Source organism: Corapipo altera, unplaced genomic scaffold, assembly GCF_003945725.1.
Source record: "Corapipo altera isolate COAL_440 unplaced genomic scaffold, ASM394572v1 22b, whole genome shotgun sequence".
Lineage (NCBI taxonomy): Eukaryota > Metazoa > Chordata > Aves > Passeriformes > Pipridae > Corapipo > Corapipo altera.
In genome coordinates, this window is record NW_020884876.1 from 23665808 (window position 1) to 23686916 (window position 21109).

The following is a 21109-nucleotide window of genomic DNA, read 5'->3' on the forward strand; positions in this document are numbered from 1 at the left end:
ATAAAAGCTCTCTTTGTTTCTGAGTGTGATCTTGTTCGAAGTGCTTCTTTTAATCTTTACTGGATGAATGTGACTTGATTTTATTGGTCACTTCACACCCCTTGTGCATAAATGATACAATCTTAGTGATTGTTTGACATATTTGAATTAAAATCTCCTTTCTTTATGTAGGAGAAAGTATTTTCAGTGGAATATTTTATGTCCAGGAGTTATGATTTCCTTCCTGCTTGCCAGAGATGACATTTGTTGACATCTGCGATTTGTGGAAACCACAATCTTTCATCTTTTTAGGAAAAACAAGGATGAATGGGTCTACTGCATTATGCAGGAGTGCTGGTTTAGGATAAATATTTGAAATGTATGCATGTATTCCTTTTTTGTTTTCTTGGGGAATTGTATTTGTAGCTTTAGATTAGCACTATACTAAATAGTTCCTTCATTCTTGGAAACAACAAGTACAGTAAGCAAGGCTTTAAAAGAATCATAAATACAAAAAAAAGTGGTATTCTTGCTGAATGCCATGTTGCAATTCTCCTAGTAAACCAAAAATGTGGGGGGGGTGTGTACACTGGAAAAAACCTTAAAATAGATGCTGGGAATTTTAAAGCAGAGGAATTGGGATTTTTTTATGTACGTGAGGTGAACATTGAATGAATGTTGGTAAAGTCCCATCTTCATAAGTATTCTGTCAAATGTTAAATACTAATCCCTTACCCTAGATGCAAGTGCTCTATAGATCTGCAGAACAGACCTGAACAAACTCATAACAGTCTTTCTGCTTTCCTGTGCGGCAGTGGAAACAAAATGTGGGAAGGAGAAATCAAGAGAAGTTGTGTGGATGTTTGGTGTGAATCAAAGTGTCCAAAGCATCTTCATCTTTCTGAGTGTGACTCTACAGTGTGCTTGGAGCCTGGTCAGGTAACATCCCCAAGGTGCCTACCCCCAAGCCAAACCAACCCCTGCAACCCTACTGCTGCCTTCCAACCCAGGCCTTGTTTGTGAAAGCGTTTTGGTCAATTAATCTTTTTTTCTAGAAAACCTCTGCCTTTCAAAATCGCTGAGGACAAATATGTACAGCTTTCTACCTAAAGGACATGAGTTTGTGGTTTATCCAGTCAAACCCCAGCTTTCCTAGGAAACTCACATTACTATACTCCCTGGAGCAGTCTTGGCTTGTGTTGGCATCACAGATGACCAAAACATTTTCAACAATGGAGTATCAGTTTTTCATTTCTCATAATTTATATTTGATGGAGAATTTCCTGCTGAAAATTGAGAAACTTTCTGCTTTTGTATTAGCCTTTTCTTCAATCTCTGTGCTGGCCAGTATGACACCCCTAAAGGGAAAAGTTACCTCTGCCTAGTGCAAAGCACTCTTTGTGACTGACCTCCAGCCTTTGTATCTCTCTCCATCCCCATCCAAAGTTCACACACAACAGGAATGTTTCTTGTAGTCACAACACTAGTCTGGTAAGATTTAATGAGGCATTTAACTTTTTCCTTCTGAGTTGTTTCTGGCTGTTTATGTAGTTACTGTACAGAAAACTGATTTGCTAAAATTTAGGGAGACTATCATCCTTGGGAAGGTTTATCTGCTTGTTAGTTGAAATCTTTGGATTAGTGTAATTTTAACAGGAGTTTTAGAGGGCCTAGACTTGAACATGGTGATACTTTGAAGCAATGGATCACTATATTATCACTATGGTCTTAATGGTGTTGCCTCAAGCTTTGTTACAACAGTATCCAACTGGCTCTTTAAAAAAAAAAAGAAGTTCTTAAATTTATGTGAAACCATGCCAGCTCTTTATGAGTCTCTCAAGGAGTTTATGGCTTTATGAAGAACCCTTAAACTATGTCTTTGAGAAGCAGCTGCATTTGCCACACTTAGAAATCATTCCTATAATTTCCCTACTCATGCCAAGATAAAATAAAACACCTCTGGTGCTCCCTGCTCCCCCTGAAACTTTCCACTCTGGATAATGTCAATAAGTATTTTTGGAAATGTTTCTCAGTAAGGTTGGTATAATTAGGCTTCCTTCCCCTTCCCCCCCCCTCCCCCCCGCCCCCTTCCCCGCTGCTCTGTTTATTTATTAGGCAAAAGACACTTTTTCTGCATTGATCTGAAAGGGCAATATTCCATCTGACCTCAGACTCAGCATTCACCTCTTTCACCAGTCTGGGCTTGAGAAACTATCTTTTACTGAATGAGAAAAATTAACCTAATTCATCTCTCTGCTTATAAATAGCTACTTTTAGAATACTGTTTTGTAGTGCATGTACTTGTATAGGAGGTACTTGAGAAACAGATTTTATTACCAACCCTTTATTTGTAAATTCTTGTTGTTGCCCTTGTTTGCTGGTTATGCTTAACATTAGGATACCTGAGTCTTCTACGTGGTGGTATGAGCAAGGACCTTGATGTAATTTCAGCTGATGTCAAATGGGAGTCCTTTTAGTGCTACTTCTGCTGTGGTTGAAGTAAAAGTTGAGAGTGAACATGATTCAGCCAATACCAGGGGGCTTATATTACGTCAAGGTTTCCCATGAAGAGATTCTCAGAGCTGAAGTCTTCAGAAGACATTGTCTTTGGCTAATGGCAATAAATCCTTGTGTTGTGTGACAGGAAATACTGTGACTCAAGATTTGACTTCAAACCCTGTCTTCTGGGCTGTTCTTTCTCTGTGATTTCTGTAACCTCACCCAGAGTTTGTGCAAGCCAGGCTATGCTTCAAGAAGTGCTACCCGTTATGTGTCAGAAGATACATTGTGTCATGGTCCTGGCTGCGTTTCCCTAAGGTGATGTGATAGTGTTATATATTATTAGTATAAATGGCTGATAGCAGATCTTTCTTTCCCCAAAAATTGGAGAAAAAAATAGACAATTTGACAATTAGACTTTATTTACGTCTATCATCTTTGGTCTTCTGCATGCCTGAGAGTATTCTGTACTCTTCATATTTCTACTGAGGATTTTCACTGTCCTATAGAACTCCTTCATTTTCTTCTATGACCCTTGGAATAACTTTTTAATAGAAAGGACTAAGTAATTGGGATAGTGGGGAATGTAGTGTCACAGCAGTGTTGATGAAATGGTAGATTGGAGCTTCATAGCAGAAGTCAGTGCCTTCCTCATGTAGCTTTGATTGTTCTACTCTAAAGTTACTTCTATTACCTATATTTTTGGGAATGTGACTGGTTAATCAATTGTTTTCTCCACATCTAGCCTAAGAAAGGAAAAGCTAGTGAGAAAAGTAGGGACTGAACAGCAGAGGAAATACTAATTAAATAGTAAAGGGCTCTGCACTAAACTTGAAAGTTACCTAAACTCAAGATTCAAGGCAAAAGGTTCTCTTGAAATGGCATTTTGGATAGTAAATGAGAAATACTTGCCTTATTTCCATCTTCCTAGAAAAATGTATGGAAATATGTGATCAGTCATATTTTGGATCCAAGTAACTTCTTGCCCATATATGTTTAATTCCAACAATTTGAAATAATTGCACTTGGTAGGAGATGCAAAGGAAATTCAGACCTTTGATTTGTTGCCTTCATGTGGACAGAGGTGTCCAATGTTGCCCAAGTCTGAGTAGTTTGGATAATGGATCTGATCTGTGAAATCTGAGATTGAATCCCATTTCTTTGGCAGATGATAGAAAATTCTCAAATTAAAAAACCTAAGTGTATTTTACTTGATCCAAGCAATGCAAACCCACATCAGACTAATTTTTCTGTCCCTCTCTGCAACTATAAGAATTCCTCACTGTCAGTTTCTCCTCCTTGTTGTCTGCAGTTTCCTTCTCTCTTCCCTTTCTCCTGCTTCTTATTCACACACTGCTCAGGCTCACCAGAATGCGTTGCAATGGCAAGAGATGTGAGTTTGACCTGTCAAGTAACACTGTGGAGAGTAGAAACAGCTGGGATGACTTGACAGTTAGGTTTGGTTCTCTTTGCAGAACTAAGTGTTACTATAATGAATAGTGCAAGCATTTGGGCTTGTTTTACTGAAATCTTGCTGCCACTAATGAGCAGTAAGTTCTTACAAAGCCAAATTCCACCTCTATTTTTCCAGGTCTGTATTTGCTTATCCTGTATGGTGACATACACTTCTTACGCGTTAGTCTTATCTGGTTTATACTGAGAGAGAATTAATGATACCACGACTTACCTGTAGTCTTTGAAGTGACATAATCAAAGAAAAAAACCCACAAGAATTAAACAACCAGTGACTGATTTCTGTTAGTATTCAATGGTTGAAGTCATGCTCGAGATCCTGTAAATCTTATTGAGCTAAGTCTCTTTGACTTATTTACCTTTGTAGTTGTGGCTTTGTTCTTTTCTTTGGTGAACTATTTTCCACACTGTGCACTCCCTAGTCTTGGCACATGCATCCTTTCGAAGAAGATACACTCTGTTATGACTACAGCAGCTGCTCTGCAGATACCTAATTGTCCTGGCCAATGTGAAAGCACCAGTCATGGGTGAGTAGCATCAAGTCTGGTTTTTTTATGGACAACATGAAGCTCTTTCACATTCATTGGTCATACAAATGATTGATAGACCTCATTATTTTAAAAGAACTATTGCACTGTATCGTTTCCAGATGTTTTCCAATAGAAGCTGTGTTATTACTATAGAGAAGTATCAATCAGTAAATAAGCCATGTCACTCGTTGCCCTTCTACGCAATCGCAGGGTTCTGATCTTGTGGTTTGGCTTCATTTACAAAGGAATCATCAATTCAAATAGATTATTGTTCTGTATGTTACACTGCAGAGGGACAGCCTGAGTGCATGATATGATCGACCTCCTATGAACTAAGTGGAATCAACTGTGCTCAGTACTCAGGTGAAAAGTCAACAAGGAAAACTGAAACGCTGCAAAGAAATTGTTTCTAATGAAGTGGTAGGGGACATCAGACCAACAGTTACTCAACCTTTGTTCCACTGTTGTGCTTCAAGGCACTCTGCTCTCCCTTTCATGAAGAAACTGTGATGCTTGTAATTAGAGAATGCAAGTTTGTTTGCAGCAGTCTCTCTTATTTACTAATGTTGCCTTCAAAACTATGATGGTAATTATAATGTGATAGCCAGAGAGCCTTGATGTAAGCCAGGAAAAAGCATGGCTGCATTGAGACTTGGAGGGATTTTACTGTTTGTAAATTTACTTCCAAATTAATATAGACTTCTAGGCTGCAATTAACTGAAATAAAATCAACTAAAACTGGTGCTTCAGAATCTTTTGTTTAAGAGCATCTAAAAGCCTGTAACACCAAACCTAAATGACATTGTCTGAATCCATTCAAAACAATTTTTATGCAAAATTCTGTGACATTTATTGATACTGGTTTTTAACTCTCAGTCCTTAAAGCTGTTTTTTAAAAGCACATTTCAAGATATGTTGAAGAAAAAAATGGACATTTTCATTTTCCAGTTATCTTGAGGTTGAAAATGTAAGAAGAATAAAAGAAACTAAATTTACCTTAGTGAAAACATCAGATTCATTTTAGCAGTTGCACAGTTCAGAGGGACCTGGCCCATGAATTTGCAGCCCTTGGAACGTTCTGCCCACAGAAATTGTTTGCAGGAGAAGGATCTGCACGGCTTCACAAAGATTACTTGTGGAGCTGTTTCCAGGCTTCCTCTGTTCTTGTGGTTCAGTGCCAGTTCCAATAGTTCCATTCTCTACAAGCTGCAATGAGGCATGAGTAACCATTGCTGGTAATATCTGTATTATCTGTGATGGGATGCTTTGCAGTCTTGTGTACCACTTGTCTGTGATTTGCTCAAACTTCATTTACTCTCTCTTAGCAGGATAAAGGGTAAAATAAATATGTCTATTCAGTATCTTTTGAGTCATCATACGAGAAGTAAATATTAATATGTCATGAGGCATGAGAAGCAAGTATTGATTTATTTGTCATGAGGTGAAGAACTTGACAGAAATTTTGGTTGTGTTCTGAATCTGGATTGTGAGTTGTGCTGCTGTACCATCAATGCATCACTATTAGAGAAGGACATCCCCCCAAAAACAGTATTTGGCAACTAGTGAGACTTGTTATAAAAGAGAGGTTTTGAGTGTATAGATTTTTGTGTTACTACTGAGAGGCTCTAACCCAAGGAATCTGTAGCTGCAATTACTAAATTAGGTGAAATTAATGGAAAATGTCACATAAAACAACACTGAAACTTTTTTAAAGCAAGTGTATGTGTGTGATTTAAGCTACATATTTTTATTTTCATACTTAATAATGTAGGTTTAGCAACTTGTTTAGTATGTTGGTCTTGTACATATTTATTGAACTTTGCTAGCATAACTTTACTTGCTAGCACAATTTCTGACTAGAAACAGCCCTTCTGATAATTTTCTTTTATAATAGAGTTTTGTCAAATTTCCAAGCGTCTGAAATTAATACAGTGATTGTATTTACCCAGGTTTTTTTGGAAAGCCCGTTTTCAATATTAATCTGTCTTCCTTCATAATATGAAACATATATATGGTTTGGAGGATGTTGACAAGCAGAACAATGGCAAACTTTATCTAGTATCCAGGTGCAACAGATACACATCATATCAATAATGAATGAACTTGGGTGCGCTTGGGCACAAGAGCCAAGGAAGCCTGTAGTTGGAGTACGACATACCCTAAATTGGTTTAAGGATTACACTAGTGTAGCAATGGGGAAAGTAGAATACTTGGTCTTCCAGAATTGTAGTCTCTACCCTGTTGATTCTGGGTCACTGATTGTACCAGTTGCAGGTTTCTGCATGTGCTAAGCCATCCTTAAATGTTATCTTGATTTGTTCATTTGACAAAATGACTCTCCTGTCTTGCCTGTTCTTTACCAGTTTTTGTCAGCCTTTCATTGCACTTGGCCATCAAATTCAGCATTTGTTACATGCAGTTTTCACAGAGGTATAAGAATTTTCATTGCACATGCTGGGGATGGTGAGTTAATGTGTGAGTGCTTGGATATTTGGATATTAAAGTATTAATGTGTGAAATTTCTGTTCTTCTTCATTGCTTTTTACTATGTACCTGAAAGGAGCTCAGCTTCCTGTATGTGGGGAAACAAATGGGACAAGAACAATGTGGCTCACAGTATACGCAACTGAAATGGATGAGGTGACCTTACCTATAAGATGCCTGTCTGCATCATAAAAACAACATCTGGAATGCTTGCTTTGCTGGATTTGTCTAACTTTAGGAAAACTGAAAGATGCTACAAAGGCTGAACTCAATAAGAAGAATTTTCATTAACAATAATCCCTGAACAAATATTTGTATATGGACACAAACTACTTGAAACTCCATATAAACATTCCTTTTCATTAGACCCTTTCCTTTCCATATTTCCTTTGAACTTTCTTAATAACTTTAGAACTTTGTTTCCTCTGAGCCAACTGGGGCAAATGCTGATTTCATTTACACTGGTTTGCTAATATTACTTTGAACAAAACTGATGCATTATGCTTCTTTTGCAAGGAGCATTTTCCTGTGGTACCTCACTACTTCCAGTATGGCTCAAAGCCAGAAATTAAGGATGTGTGTGTGTATGTCTATGCATATGCACAAGCAGCCCAATCAACTATTCAAATATGTCAGAACCTGATGTTTTAACTTGGCAAAAATGGAGTGGGCTGTTTCTCAGAAATAATATTGGTTTACGAAGTGGTTTTATTTTACCTAAGCTGATTCATGTTTCTGTAAGGAATCTCTTTTTTGTAGCCTTGCAATGAGTTATCAGCCTTCACTTACCTCTTGTGAAGGCTTTTTCTGTTTGTTGAATATGCTCTGTGGTTCCTTTTCAGAAAGCAAAGAATTTAACTTTCCTACCACTAGAACCTCAGTGGTTCTATCCCTGGTTTTCTATATTAACTTCTATATTTCCATCTTGTCACAATCTCTTTGGTCCTTGGCAGTGGTGATATCTTTTCTTTCAGGCATGCTGACCTCTCCCATTCTCTTTGAAGCACTTAAGATCCATATCCAAGAACTGCGTTCCAGCTGTGGCGCCTTCTGAGGTACTGAATATATTAAGATAAAAAGAAATAAGCTCAGCTATATTAATAAGAAGCTTAAATGTTTATGCAGGCATGAGCTTTGAGAAATTAGATACCCTAAAATAAGACTTTAATAGGAATGATGAAGTAACTAAACTGAAAGTACAAAAAGCGATGCTCTTTTTTTAGCATGTTATGGTCCAGTCAGTGGTCATATAACATTTATTATTACTGTAAATATTTTGATATCTAAGTAAAAAATACTTTTCTTAGAGAACCTAACACGTAAAAATTGTAAATTCTTTAACAGTGCTTTGACTTATATTTTAATTTCAGTGAAGTAGTTTTAACTAACATCTATTCTCATACCTCATGTCTCTTATGCTTCAATATAAAAACCTGTGGGGGGGGGGAACTTTTTGCATAATCATGGAACAAATGCAAGGGGATCTTTTTTTTTCCCCCCCAATTTGAGCATTACAAAGGCTGTTCCCTGCTCAGAATCCTATCTGATATAGATAGGAGACCAAGAAGGAGTGAAAATGAGGAGTGGTTAAATAAGATGGCAAATCCAATTTTAGGATCCCCAGTATAGGCTCAAGTATGTCACTGATAGACATTATAATGGATCAAAGTTGGCCCAGAATAATTTTGCTAGTAGAAATGTGTTTGGAGACGATATCTTTGCCCTCATGGGTTTCATTTCCTGGTAGAATAGGTGAGATAACAGAGATCACAGGTTCTTTGGGCCTTTTATTGCTGACTTGTGTGTTCAAAGAGAGCTCGAGACTGAAAACTGCCCGTGGTCCCATTTTTTTCTGTGACATCCTGGATGGCTGACAGAAGGCTCACATACTCCCTCCAGAAGACAGTAGCACTCAGAACTGTTTCTCAAAGCTGCATACAAACAGTGATTTCTTTCTACAGCATAGATAAACAGCTTAAACAATGAGGAATGGTTCTGTGCCACGACTAGCTACCCTCCTTGGCCAATTGAGAAAGAAGGTACTACCCTTAAGCACATATTTCCTGTGCCTTATTAAATTGAAGTCAAAGAAGGTGTTTTTCTGACTCACATCAGAGGAAAGCTATATGTACCTAAAACTCCAGTTTAGGGATAATTTTGTTTTAAACCAATTCAGTCAACTGTTATCTTTAAAGTTATGCACATCTAAGTGCTTCAGTGAACTGAAAACTTTTAATGTTTCTCAAGACATTTAGTTGGAGCAGTTCTTAAATTGCTGGTGTTTAGTTTCTGTTCTTAAAATTGGAACAGTTGTATTTTCATCATGGTAGGAGTGAACAGAAACCAGAAATCAAGACTCCTCTGAAATTCATTCAGGGGTGATATAAGAGCAGTAGGACTTGCCAAAGTCATATTCCAACTCTATTTTACTTGAGGGGAAGATGGTTTTCACTGTTGATACTCAGGAAAAGAAAAAGACATCTGTTTATAGATGACTAATTAGATTTTATTTTTCCCCAAACAGTTTTTCTGGGAGGTCGAGAAGTTAGAGTTGTTACGAAGAATTCCTTCTATAGAAGGACAATAAATATACAAGCAACATGTGAAAGTCCTGTTGTGTATGGGTCAGTATGTACCTATGTGTCATGTTAGCTTCAAGTAAACCCTGTTCTGGGGATATGAGCAATGCAAATGGCCTGAACATTTATGTGAATTTTCCCATAAATGGAGCATTAGCAAACATATGAGGAAAGTAAGTAGAGAACATCAAACTTAATGAGAAATAGGTTTGCATATCACAAAATAAGTTTATAATGTTTTTGTCTGAGAGATGTATAAGTAACTTCTTTTTTTAATTCTTTTTTGGCCATAAAGGACTTTTTAAAATTATTTTTTATGTGCTATGCAAGAATGAAGACCTTAGACTTCAGATGTTGCCTTCTTTATTTCATTAATGTTAATACAGGAAATCAAGAAAGATCACAAAAACACTATGTCTCATTATCAGGATGTTTCTTTTGATTCTGAACATGCCAGCAAAGAATGCTTGATCCAGCAACATCAAAAGATGAAGCCATTTGTGCTTAGTTGGTTTACCTTAGATATTTTTTTCTTCAAGGCAGAAGGTTTAGCTTTTTTTCTTAAACTCCAAAGCATGAGACTGCAAGTGTACATCTCTAATGGCATCTGTATTTTATGGGAATATCTTACTTGAAGCACAGCAGATGGACTCATTTTAGTCAAGACTCAGACTCTTCAAATGTTATAGTATTAATATGCGGATACATAGGCCTATATTTTTACTACTGAGAGGCAGAGGCTATTGATGTTAGTGCTTCTATACCACAGAAAACCAGTCAACAACAGAAGGCTTGCAGCATTATTTTTATTTTTTAAATAACAAAAATGGCTACATGAGGAATAGTTGCTGAATCAATTATTCACTATTTTTATATGGTTACTGTATTACAAATTTTATCCAACTGACCATACAGATCACTTGAAATCATTTTGGTAATTTGGTAATTTTGAAGTTTTCAAAAATTGCCTGTTGGGTTTCAGACAACGCACACTCCAGTGCATTAAAACACACAGTAATATTATAACTAACACATATTAAACTTAGAAACATACTATAACTGACACATTTTAAATTACAGCAATACCTATGTTTTACGTCAGACTGTAAGCCAATGGTTATGTTTCAAGTATTCAAAGAGCAGTTTTGATAGTATTGCGGATGAAATAAGTTAGGTTTTTGCATAAGTGGCATAACAGATCTGAGAACTTTCATTGATGGCTTGCAGTGAATTTGTATCTTAGAAATGAGCTGGTGCAGTTTGCTAACTTTAACTGTCCACACTGCTTTAAAAGATGCACTGCGGACTAGATGTATGGCATATACACAGGCAGTGGAGTCTCACTGCTACAATACATATTTTATCATGATGTGATAAAATATGTTAACTATCAACTGTAATAATACCAAAATTATTGGATTTTTTGTTTGAATGGCTTTGACCCTTGATAAAGCTTAAAACCCACCTGACAGGACGATTGTAGCTCACTGCAAGTCAATATAAATGGTGTAGGGAGACACCTGTGAGTCACTTAAACATGATGAAGTGTTGTTTTGCTTATTTTGCCAGTTTGGAAGGTATATATTTCAACTCTTGAAAGTTTTTTGATAATATTCTATATTTGATGACAAATCCAAGGTGACAGTTGGAAGGCTCTTTCTATTGTTTCATGCTTACCAGTATGCTTGAAGCAGATCAAGGTTGTAATGAATTCCAGAAAACCAAGAGAGTTTCCATCATGCATGATATCAAAATGTTGATCTATACTCAACAAGAAATGTAATAACAGAAAAGTCCATGGAAAAGGAGAGAATGGGGGATTCACAATAGGAATTGTACCCTCTTGTTCACCTTTTAAAATTTAGACCAGGTGAACAGCAGCTAATAGATTTTTCTGTTAGTCAGCTCCTGGGTGACCTTTGTGAGAAGAGAATTGCAGCAAGGAAACATGGAGGTTGAAGGATGGGGGATCCAGGTGATCTAAGACACATGCTGTGTACTCTTCTGTAGGTGGACCAGGGGGACCACAGGTTGGTTTTGTAGGAACTGGTACTACTGTTCTACACCCATCTTTGCCAGAAGCCGATGTGTGAGGAAGCAGCCAACTTCTCTCATACAGCTTGTGCAAGGCTGGTGTCCAGGTGCAGACAAAGCCAGCAGAGGATGACTCCCAGCAACTCCAGTGTGTCTTATATGCCAATGCTCTCTCATGGAAATCCCGAGTGTGTTGCCAGAGCATGCAGGAGGCCACTAGAAATAGGAGTATGGAGGAAGCAGCACTTCCTCAACCTGCCATCTGTGCTCTCCAAATTGTCTTTCTCCCAAATTCCCCCTTTATCTCCACTGCTCCTTCTTTTTTTTTAATTTTCTTTTCTCATGAGTGCTTCTCGTACTGATCATTTGTTTTACTTTTAAGTAAATACCACTTCATCCAAGTAAGATGCCTCTCATGCTCTGAAATGTTTATCCTCGCTAAGGGTTGTTTAAATTACCAGCTGAGAAGCAAGTGGACCGGCATTTAAATGCAGCTGTACTATAGAGTAAAATTCAAAATGTTCATTAATTCAATTAGCTAGTAATTTTAAAAATTTGTGCAATAATATTTGCATATCACACATATTGTGTTAGTTTTCCCAATTCCTTTGAGAAGTAGCTGAAGATTTCCACCTCAGTACATAGTTTATGTTCCTCATGATGAGCATTTGCAGCCTTTCTTTTCAGGGAGTGACAAAAGAATGGCTTCCAGGCCATTTTTTCTTCCTCTGATTACAACTGTTTACAGAAACTGTGTGAATTACTCAAAAGTAAGTCTGAAGTGTTAGTGCTTTACCGTGTACTGCAGCCTGAAAATGGGTAAATTTGTCTACCCTGTGAATTTGAAACATGAAGCTGACTCCAGGAGGATCAGTATAGGCAAATGCTACCAACTAAATATCTTACTGGGGACTTGGGACCTTAAATCAACCTGGTCTTGTTATGATGCTGCACTGATATGTTTTAGTTGTTAATAGAACTTCTTTTTTTCAATTACTGTCCTGCTCTGACCTAAAGGTACTTTTCTGAAGCCAACTCTCTTACAAGGAGCTTGGGAACATTTGTACAGTGCTTTTATGGGGCCACTCTAAACTAAAAAAGACCCCAAATATTTTAGTTCATGCTTTTTTGAGTGATCTTGGATAACTCTTTGATTGTACATGAAATTGTAATAAGTTTATGTGGTTAGGTAGCTTGGACTTTCAACTACACAAGATCTGATGTTTTGGCATTTTGAATTTATCAGGTTTAAACTGTGAATTGAAACTTTTCAAGGGGTCCTGAGGAAGGTTTGTATGTGTGGGAAGAAATAAAATTATTTGTGGGAAGAAATAAAATCATTTCTGCAAAGAAATGACCAGAGCAAGTATTTGCCTGAGTCCATAGGCTGTGTTGCACAGTTGTGATTGCTAAAAGTTGAACAAATCTCATGGTAATTTTATGATACAAACTTACCAATTAAATTTTCCTGTTTATACACTGTACTTTCTCTACATTTTTTTTTTTCATCTGAAATGTCTTGATAAGAAACAGTAAATGTAAGTTGGGGTCACAAACTTGTAATATTTTGGCAGTAGATAGCAGTGTGAGAGCAAATTTGAAAGAAAGTGTTAAGCTTTAAAGGTCTGCAGTTTGACAGGCTGTTATCTTTTATCCTTCCAGCACAAATCTTTAGGCTGACTTCTCTTGTATTCCTTCATTCCCCAAGGGAACTCGAGTTCGTTCGCATATTGCTGGACAAGAGACAAAGAAGATCTGTTCAACACGTGTAGAACAGATGCTCAGGGGAGGAGGGGGAATTTTCCAGAGCAGTTACTGTAATATCCATTGCTGCTACCTTTCTCCCTATATAAGCACTGCGGGCCTCTCCAGAGCTGGTCTTGGGGATTTTCCCATCTTGGAGATGGCCCACCCAAGTGAGCTGCCCCTGCAGACATTTTCACACCAAAAATACTCTTGTAGAGTGTCACCTGCTTCCATACTTCCTTTTTAAGAAGGAAGAATAAAATAATTTGAGCGACAGAATGACCGAATACCTAAAGTATGCAAGATACAGGGTAAGGAGAGAATACGTACTGCTTGTGGTCACCCATAGCAATGGTGATCAACTTTTGCATCCCTTTTTATGTTTTGTGATTTAACGAGATGTGGACAGCAGGAGGTGAGAAGGTGTTATGACTCATGTACTCATCCGAGGCATGTAGGTATATAATGTAGGCAGATGGACCTAAAACTATAGCTATTTAAGAAGTACAGTAACTTCTTAGGGAAGTACTTGATCCTGGGGAGCATGGAAAGACACTGTGATTGGTGCTACAAGAAAGGAAAGGCGAATAGTCTTTGCCATTTTTCTAGCACCTTTTGCAAAGATCTTTAAAGGAGTTTTCTGCCAGTGTGGTCAAACAGGTTGAATTGGTTGTGGTGACTTCAGTCCTTGGAAGAACAGCACTGAAAACACAAGGCATGGATAAATTACTCTGAGGCATAAACTCTTGGTCAATTATGTTTTATTTTTTGTGCTGTTGTTACCAACAGCACATGGAAGCAGAAGAAAAATGGATACAGGACAGAATTTGCTCTTCCTATTCAATATCTCTAATGCTGGATACCAGCCCAGCCTAGCTAAAACAGTGAGTACACATTCTGGTGGAGCTCACCAGAGGATCAAAAATGAATTAAAAATAAAAATACAGTCTACTGCTATACATCACTGTTCCCCAGGCTCTGCAATTGCGTCTGACCAACAGAACAAGCAATCACACTTAAAACCAGCCATATACTAGGCTGCTACAGAGTTGTATGACTACTGAATGGCTTTATCACAGTGCAATAAGGCTCAGTTACTGCTTGCATAAATCAAGTTTTGGAACCCCTGATTAGAACAGGGATTTAGGGACTTGCAAAGTGCCTTTTCAGACACGACAAATATTTCAGGTAGGGAAATACTTGCACAAAAAGTTCCCAGGAAAGAGAGTTTTGTTTCCCCAAATACAAAAAATATAGGGGAAAAAAAAAAGACATCAGACATCTGGCCTTGACAGAAAACAGAAATGTCATTGTAACATGCTGTAGCCTGGCAAAACTGGGGAGTGTGAAAACTTACCACCCAGCCTGGAAAACGGTCCAGGCTGCTTCTCTTCTCTCTGAGGAAAACTGTGCACAGCTGTATTTTTGTGTGTGTACAAACAGATACAATAGGTCAATGAGTCTATTTTGTTCTCAAAGAGTGATGGAATGTGTTCTGCCCTCACTAGATCATTCAAGTTCATGAATGTGCTGGGACAACTGAGATGTAAACTGAGGCAGATTAGGCATTGCTTTGAATTTATTAGTTGCAATGTATGATTGTGTTCATGTATTTAAGACTGGAAAAGAAAAGCATCGAGTACTTTCCAGATAGGCAATGTCTTCCTACTTGGAGAATATCTAATCTGGTACAAAAGAATCACTTATTTTTTCTCTCTTAGTAGTCCTGCCCTTTTACAGTAGTTTGCTATACAATGTTGACTAAGGGGAATAAATGACATATACTCAATAGCTGTATTAATTTATCTCTGAGATAAATTTGCTACCTGTTTCTGTCTTGTTACAAGCAGACTTACCACAGTAGGTGATGAGTTATGCAAGGTAGGTGCCATCTGGCCATCTTTGGCTAGGGTATGCTTTGAGGTGGAATATTATCCCCTTGTGTTGGATTAATTACTGCAGCTTCCTAACTGATGTACAGGAGCACAAAAGGGCTCTTGGTTCAGAATGAAAATTAGAGTTGTATCCTGTCAGATCTCAGGTTAAAATCACAGCTGTGGTATGCACATTTTTACTTTATTTTCTGGAAATAAACATAACACAACCTGTAGCCAGTGAGGCCAATTTCTGTGGAAAGTTTCAAGAAATGCAATATATTTGGTGGCTTTTTATTTATTTATTATTGTTCAAGTGTCCGAGAGCATTAAACTTGTGATGCTGAATGGGACTTCAGATTATTTACATATTTCATATGAAAAGTTTTAAAACTGATAGGCTTAGGACAGCTGAGTTGTAGTTTAAGATACTGTGATGAAACTTATAAATGTGAACTCCCTTTACACACATATATTGACTAAACAACAAACCAGAATCTGCTTTGAGTGATGAGCTGCTTTAATGATCATCAAAATTTTCACTCACTTTAGGAGAAATTGTTTGCGTTCTCTATTACCAAACCATCTAGTAGTTAAATCAGGGAGTTTGTGACCTTTCCTAGATAGTTTACAAAAATGTGATTGTAAACGGAGCTGATAGCAAGCAAAAAACCTCAACAACTTACATCGGGAAAAGAAGCAGTAATGTAACAATCACCTCAAAGTTTAGTAAAATAAAATGGTGGGAAACTAAAATTTTGTAGATTATAAAGGATCTCTATGGCATGGAAGTGTGTACATGTCTCAGTTGTGGGTTTTCTGGAATATATTTCCATAAAATTAATAACATGGTCAAGTGGCTTTACTCTTATGGCTTCCTGGGGCTATTGCTATTTTATAGGGATTAGTCCACCGAATATCCAAAGTTTCCTGGTTTTATTATTCACACTTTACATTGTGGTTTAGACTAAACAACCGCTTTCCAGTTTTGGAAGATCTTCTCTTTACTATTTTGTTGCTTCCTAATGTTAATACTCTATTAGGAATCATGGTAATTTCAATTTTTGAGAAAAATAACCTGCAAATACAGGGTTTTCTTTTTGTTAGTCTAGCCTCCTGCACATTCAGTTGCTGCTCTTTTTTTTTTTTTTTTTTTTTTTTTTAAACATGGTAGAATCACAGTGCATATTAGTTGTGCAGTCTGCTTTCATACTAAAATTACTTTAGATGCAGGGGCTGCCTTAGAATCCTTGAACTGGCAAGCAAAGTACTTGCCCAGTTTTAATCACATCAGCTGGATTTCAGTCAAATCTCTTGGTGCTTAAAGTTCCTGTGTTTAAGTATCTCAGTTGTGATTCCAGGATCAACTTAATATGGTCCAGAATGGTCTTGCATTTAAGTACCATCTAGTTCTGGTTACAAGGGATCATTTGGACCTTCTGTTACTTCAGCTGGTTTTCTGAGGGTACGAGGCTCCCAGCTCTACTAATGTAATGAAAATAGGTAAGTCACACAGCTGTGGTTCATATAGAAGGATGCTGCATTGCCAATACTTTTACAGGATGTTTTTTGAACTTCTTGTTAGTCTAAGCTCCTCTCTCTTTTCCTGTGCTTCTGTGGTTAGATATTAATATATATTAAAATTTAGTATTACTTTAAAAGTTATTTTTGAGTGCAATGTGAATACATATTGCTCAGAGAAGGGTTGGTATTCTCATGCCTTTGGTATTACTACTTTATCTATCAAAAAAAAAAAAATAGAGAAGGAAAAAAGGTTCTTCTGACCCTGAAATTCCAGATGCCTGACATTAAAAGAAAGGACTGGGTTATCCCATAATCTATACTGGCACTGTAGCTGCTAAGTAATTTAAAGTGAATGCTGTGGAAATGATGATGTATGCTATCAATGGCTGTGAACACAGCTGTGTTTCATCAATCTCAATTTCCCGTGAGACAGAGAACTATCAATGACTTTTACACATTTGATGTCAGTATTTGGGTAGGTCTAATTATTTTATGGAGTTTTACTTCAGTCATTCTTATGGTTTTTATTCAGTAGAAAGTGAGGCACCATTATTGTAATAGCTAACAAAGAGAAATCTCAAAAAAAAAATCTGCTTTATTCATAGGAATTGAGATATAAAGTGACAATATTCCACTTTTTGACTGACTTTGCTATTCTGTCATTCATCAGATGACAGTTAAATCAGTTCTGTTCCTGACTGACAAGATATCCAACATCTGAGATGTTCAGCCATTGCACCATTCCAGACCAACTTTTGCTTGGCTATGAATTGCCACTTCTCTAATTTTTTCCCCACTTTCTGCTTCTTTTGTTCTAAGAGGTGTTTCTTTATTTACATCTCCTTTTACCTTGGCACCATATTAAATTAATTTCCAGTAATAACTCTCTTTTTCCAAATGAAAATTCCCTTAATCCTCACCTCAAGCTGTGTGAAGAAGTTACCTCAAGCTGCAGCTCACTGACAGCTAATAGTCCCCGTGACAAGGTTCTCATGGTGCTGCACTAAATGGACAGAAAAATCTGAAATTATGTGATTCTAAGGTTGCTGTATGGTGTCTTTCAAAGTTACAGACCCAAGAAGGAGCTTTGATTTATTTTGACTTAATTCAGTTGTAATGCTGGGCAAAAGGCTTGATTGCAGTCATTGTAAGGCACTGGGTGCAATACTACCCTGTTCCCACGTTACTGGTTTTCTCTAGGAGATGCTGCCAGACTGTAGTACACACACAGCATACTATGAAACGTTCTGGTGGAACTCTTGTTTTCTAGATCAGGTGGTGATTTATCCCTGCAGCAAGATTTAAAGTATTTCATATACTTGTATATATTACTTTATTATAGACCAGCTCTGTTTATCAGCTTCTCATACACAAAAAAAATAAAACTCTCATACAATTCTCATAATACCTTTGCAATGCATATCACAGGTATAACATAATTTCAGCTCAAGTTCCTGTGTTTTATTTGCATCTACCTATCAGACCCAAAGTAGGAATGTTCACTTACACTTGATCATACTTTGACTTCATGTTAGATTGCAGAAACAATATGAGATCTCCACAGGAAAGAGAAAAGGGGAAAACTGTGCACTTACCGTTTTTTTTCCTCAGTTTTAATATTAAAGATCCCTATCTGGAGCTGTTTATTTAGGGGAAAAAAATTAATATTTCTGCTATGTTTAGACATATCAGTGCAAGTAGGAAAAAAATCTCACTTCTGCTACCTTGGTGATCATTTTTAATACCAATTCTGCTGTTTACAGAATTAGTAAATTCTGCCTCTGTTTTTTGGATCACTTTTACCTTAATCTCTCTCCTTCTTAGTCCAGAAGTCCCTAGTTTTGTCTACTATTTAAGTGAAGAGTGCTTTTCATCTGTAAGTACATTAAGCTGGATATTGGGCTGTATTGTTTAGTATGTCTTGGTGCAAACCTAATATACAATATGGGTGGGATGATGCAAACTGATGGGTTGATGTGCATAAACGTAGTTCCGTTCTGAATCTAGTAATGAATTATCTAAGTAAGTGTTATGGTGTGGGTGGCTCCACAAAGCACATCTTACTTGACAGTTGTGATGTTTTGGCACATCGGTGAAATTTATGAGATCAGAGGTGGATTTTTCAGTAACTACATCACATTTTGTAGCATAAATTATAGACCTGAAAAAAGGCAGAAAAGGCAATAAGCAATATTTGGGAGGGTTTTTTGGGTTTTTTTAAGCATTGCTGGGCTTTGGTCCAAATACTAGGTATAATTTTATCAAGCTCTTTGTAAATGTCCTTCAAAAATAATTACTTCTGCTTGTCTTTTGCAAGTGTGTAGATATATGTCTCCCCAAGTAAGCCCAGAAAGAGACATAGAAATCTCTATAATATACTAGGATTTGACTTGCAAGGAGAAGTGAGTTATTAAAAGAAATAGTAGAAAAATGAAAGAAAACCTATGCCTTTAATGAATGGAATAAAGGAGAAAAGAGAACATTGATTTAATCTATTGGTTTGCTGTGAAGTAAAAGAACAGATGTTTTCTGTTAGGTCCCTGGATAAAATTCAGTAGGCGCCACTAATACTTACGGACTGGTGACTTCTGATAAGATTGAAAATTGATGTCTGTTCTATTGTTACCAAATGGATATGGCAGGTTATTCTGCTGTAGGTGACTCATTTCAGAGTACTTTAATACAGAAACAATATCTCATTTTCCTAGACTGAGACAAAAACAAGAAATGTTTTGCCAACAGTTTTCAGCTCTAAAGACATATCAGCCATGGAGAATTTAATATTTTAGGTAGGTGGTGGAACATGTAAAGCTCCTCTGTTGCAGATTTGAATCCCTTTGGATGCCTAGAGAAAGGGTAGATTATCTTTATTTGCCTGATTTCTGTTTTTCTATCACCTCTTTGAATGTCTAATTCAATCATCTACAGAGGTGCTTAGGGAGATGTGATTATACTTGTAGAGGTGTTGGAAGAAAGTTCATTTCAGCATTGGCCCAGTTTATCTGACTGCCTCTCCTTCAACAGATCCAAACATTAAACAGATCACACTTAATGGAAGTTCAAAGGCTTTCCCAAAAGGTTCTGAATTCTCTGTGATCAGGGGAAAAAAAGTTTCTTGTTTGCCTTTTTGGAAACCACTCAAAGCAACATAATTCTGGAATTCAGATTGTCCCATAGTGCTTTTTGAGAAACCTGTGCAAAGTTTGCTGAGGTCAATGTAGATGTTCCCAGATGTCTGATCAGCTTTCAGGCAAGGAGAGCAGAAAATCCATGCAGAACACCACGTGAATGCAAACAAAGCACACGTGTGATGTGTGTATTACACACATCCACATGCCTCTCTCTATATACATATACATATATAGATAAGTCAAAGGATTTGAATTCTTGCTTTCAATGTGAAACCCACTTCAGACACTGCACTACTGGTCAGGATCTTTCTGCAAAGTGACTGGAACCTTTCCTTCACACTTCTCTTACAAGGAAGACTGGAAGCCCTTCCTTCTCAGTTTTCCTGAGATTTTTGGTGTGGGGCTTTTGTGTATAGAACTACATGTACTCATCCACTGTATTTATTGTCTTGCCTTCCTGCTGTTTCCATGCCTCCTGAAAAGTGCTGTAAACTGCATAGGAGAAGGATTTAAAATAACAGTTTGAAAACTGAGTTTTCTTGATGAAGTGACCTCTAAGTGTGTTCTCGGACTTTTTAGTTTTGCAGTTTAGTTTTTTTGCAGTAGCAGATGCCCTAAAAGGACAGGCAATTCAAATTTTGGTATCATGCACAGAAAGTTGTCACGGCAACTGTGGGACTCACCTGCAAGATGTGGGGTATAAAACATGGTACTTGGACTCCAGCCTGGGACAGATTAGTTCCTACTTATGGGTGAAATTTGTGGAGAAGACAGAAAACCTGTAAAGGCCTCTTAATCAGAGACTTACGTAGCATAAAATGATGTACTCTTCTAAAGACCTGAAGAAATCAAGAAAGAATTTGAGAAAGCATGGCATAGTTCTGACCTGATGTCTTAGGTATGAGCCAGTCAATATTGTTTATAAATCTCCCCTTTCTACTTCATCAGGTCAAAAATTATGTTGACCTCCAGAACAATGCTAACTAGTTAAAAAGATTCTAAAATATAACCCAGCTGATGTGTAATAGGCATTACAGACTTGGAATGAAGTCAGATGAATGGAAACATAATTTAATTTTCCAAGTTTCTTTTACTTTTTAAGTATTTTAAATGTCTCATTATAACAGATTCTATATGGTGGTTGACTCTCAGCTGTTAGGCAGATTCAACTCTCTGAAGAGGTTTTCCTGAGAAGAAAAAGAGCCTTATTGAGAAATGGGTAATGTTCCTTATTCTTATTGAAAATGCTATAGGAT

The 21109-nt window shown here is 37.2% G+C and overlaps 1 protein-coding gene across 4 annotated transcripts in view; it reads left to right on the forward strand.

Moving 5' to 3' along the window:
* The first annotated feature begins 718 nt into the window (after positions 1-718).
* The window catches only part of DKK2 (dickkopf WNT signaling pathway inhibitor 2), a 100050-nt gene continuing 79659 nt past the window's right edge, over positions 719-21109 (forward strand). For 2 of the 4 annotated variants that reach the window (XM_027636290.1, XM_027636293.1), the window contains exon 1: positions 719-918. The gene's annotated coding sequence lies outside the window, so the exon portion shown is untranslated. Of the gene's footprint in view, positions 919-9522; positions 9590-21109 lie in introns of those variants that run through there. The other 2 variants (XM_027636291.1, XM_027636292.1) reach the window with 2 other exon arrangements.